At 37.5% G+C, this 3,350-nt stretch overlaps 1 long non-coding RNA gene across 1 annotated transcript; it reads left to right on the forward strand.

The window, feature by feature from the left end:
- The first annotated feature begins 360 nt into the window (after positions 1–360).
- LOC117732607 lies at positions 361–3,031 on the forward strand. Its single transcript, XR_004609615.1, has 3 exons — positions 361–451; positions 2,051–2,196; positions 2,541–3,031. It is a non-coding gene; the product is annotated as an uncharacterized LOC117732607 (long non-coding RNA).
- Positions 3,032–3,350: the final 319 nt, after the last annotated feature.

The raw sequence follows: 3,350 nt of genomic DNA on the forward strand, positions 1-3,350 counted from the left end.
GAGGTAACTAAGGGCATCTGCTGAGGTAACTAAGGTAACTGAGGTAACTAAGGCCACTGTGCACTTATGTCAGTAAACACACACGCACTAATATATATATATATATAAATAATAATATATTAAAAAAATATATAGATATATTTTAAATAATAAAATAAATATAAAAATATTTTATTTAGGCCCTGTTTAAGATACATTGCTTTTTGATACCATTGTTTGTTTATTATATTTAGATACCTTAGTTTTTCAGATTTCATTTGATTGACATCCACTTTTTATACCTAAATCGTAATCTTAACCTTAATCTGCTGAATGTCTGTCTGTTCACAATAAATGTTCAATAAAGAGAGAGAGAGAGAGAAAAACCCGCCAACCGCCGTAAAAGCAGAAGAAGCAGAAGAATTTACGTGTTTCTGCAGAATGTCGTCTACGTCCAGCACAACTTAACCAGGTAAGACTGTGTATGTTCAGCGCGTTAGCTAACTGGCTAGTCAGATAACCTGTTGTTTTTTTAATGCAAAAGTTAACATTAAGAAGTTTACAACGTGACAGACCCCAGCCTACTTTCCACGTGTTCATAACGCCATGTGTAATTTCACGATAACGACCCGCTCGTGTTAGCTAGGTTAGCTAACATGTTGCTGCAGTGCTTCTCCGTTCTTTAGCGTTGGTGGCGTCGAAACTGCCTCTAGTTCACTCATAAGTTACCCGCGCGTAGCATTCAGGTGCACCAGATACCGTCCAGGACCTGGACGGTATCTGGTCGCCCGCAGGGACCACGTGAGTCGCCCGCGAGGCGTGTTCTAAAAATAGAACATATTTTGAGCTTCGTCAAAACGATTTTTATTTGTTTTAACCGACCTCTCTACATGGTCGCGTTACAACTCTTCTCTGTATCGCGCATGGCGGAGTTTCGCCCCGATGCGACGCACACAGACACGGGCGCGCACACAGGTGAACACACAGTGGACAAATACGTTGCGTGCTTTTCACAATGGGATTTGCTGCTTTAAGCCATCACTATTTTAAGCTATCAGCTATCACTTTTAAAGCAGTTAATGTATTGCAACAGGCTGCAGCCTGGAGCTCCATAAATGGACGTTTTCTCTCTTGAGACACTGCAGTGACGAAGCCTGCACACTTTGTGGTTGTCATTAAAATAAATGAACTGGCTCTCACATCTGCACTCAATCTGTTTTTTTTGCAAAAAAATAGCTTATTGTTTTCACCAATAAGATATTTAGTAGTAACTCAATATTAGTTATTTCTTTGCACGGATATCACTTTATTTTCATTTTTCTTTTCTTTTTTCCATGCCATCATTATTGTGGAAATTGTTAATAATTATTGAGAGGAATAATTAACATTGATATGTGATCAGACAGTCACTTTACATTTATTATTATTATTATTATTATTATTATTAAAAGGTGATCTGTGCAACATTGTTGTTCAGGAAGTTTGTATCAAACAAGTAGCCCTTCGTATTATTTTGTACCCTTGAAGTAGCTCTCGGTTTCAAAAAGGTTGGTGAACCCTGGCCCAGGTAATGAAGGAGACATAAAGCAACACGTAGTTCTTTTGTGCACCACATGTCTTTGTGTTTCTAGTTAGACTCCTTGACCGATGTTTTTCCTTCCCTGATGATAACAGAAAAAACGTGCATAAATAATTATTTAAAATACTCAGCAAAGGGGGATGAAGGGTGTGTTGCTTTTCGTGCTCACCCCCTTCCTTCACTCATTGTATTGTTTGTCATTATGATAAAACCATGTTAATGACTTACAAATAGCTCCTTTACACACTTAAGGTAAACATCGTTTGATGTTAGTGAAATCATCTTTTAGATTCTCGGTGTACATTTAAGGTAATAAATCAAGGCAAACTGCTTTTCTGTTTTAGTAAAACGTGTACTATTACTCCTCGGCAATATTTATTGCCTATCTTTGAGCAACTTTGAAAATAAGGGGATGTGAAGCTGTTAGATTTGCATGCATTTTTGACAATTATGCACATTGTTAACATTTCCTTCTCTTTCCTTGCTTCATAGGATTTGGATGCAGTGTAAAGAGTGCAAGTTTTCCCACCCAAATCAAGATGTCCTCTTAAAGCACTACAGGCTTCGACATTACCAGGGGCGATTCTGGCCACTCCCGTGCCTGTATACAGAGTGCATCTGCACTTTCAAGACAACTGGTGCGTTGAAATCCCACCTTTCACGAGTACATAAACAGCCTGGAAAACCTGAAGTGCAGCTCGCATTCTGTTGTGAATTGTGTGACTTGTGTGCAAATGTTTCCCTGTATTTTGCTCAATTTATTTATTTAATTTAACAGACTATGAAGATTTAAATACTATAATACTAATGTGTAGGAGGTGACTCTTGTATGAAAGTAGTATATATATATTTTTTTAATCTGCATAAAAATGTATTTTGACTTTTAAATTGTATTGTTACAGAATGGGAAGAGAAAAAAAATGAAAATTTAAAAGAGGCGGTGAATATTTCTTATAGTCTCTGTATGCTTGTTTTTGTGTAGAATATAGACCCGGAGGAATCTTATGTGAAAGGAGTTGAACTGGGAATACTCACAGTTGTTGAAGATGACGTTGGGACGGTCCGCTCAAGTCCAACAACACTAAGCATCGCCCTGATTATTGAGGAACGGATTGTCCTGGATGATATATGCGACATCCCAACTGCATTTGCCCTTTTGTTTGGACTCATCTATGCTCTCAACCTGGAGTATCCGAAGGACTTGAGGTACACTTTCGAAGTAATTCAAAAGTTGTTCATGAACCTTCGTACCCAGTGCTCTGCCCGGGTTCAGGCCTTAAAAAACAGTTTGCTCAAGTAGCCTGCCATATTTAAACCCTGCTTATGGTCTTGGCTGGATTTTGAGGGGGGTAAGAGTTCCAAAAGGTTTCTGAAGGCCAATGTACAGATTGCAGTTGTCTTGTTACAGACAATACGTTTTTGATGATGTTGTTAGGTTGTAGTGGATTTTATATATATTTGCACATGTAGATAAAAGAAGTTTATGTTTTAAATTAATACATAAAGAAAGATATGATAATTAATTTGGGATATTATGAGGAATATTCTGGAGGAATGTATTATGAAACATAAGAGAGGATCACTGTTTTATTATTCTGTTTTAATGACAAATGTAATGATTAACTGTATGATGCATGAGAATGAATGAATGTTTTATTGTTTAGACAATAGTTAAAATGGATGCCGATTGAAACCTAATGTGTTGCTTTTATTCGGAAGGCAGGATAATAGGGTTTTATTGTGAAGGGGAACTTCCTGTCCTTGACCGGAAGAGTGAGCTTTGACCTCGCCT

This window comes from Cyclopterus lumpus, chromosome 6, assembly GCF_009769545.1.
Source record: "Cyclopterus lumpus isolate fCycLum1 chromosome 6, fCycLum1.pri, whole genome shotgun sequence".
Lineage (NCBI taxonomy): Eukaryota > Metazoa > Chordata > Actinopteri > Perciformes > Cyclopteridae > Cyclopterus > Cyclopterus lumpus.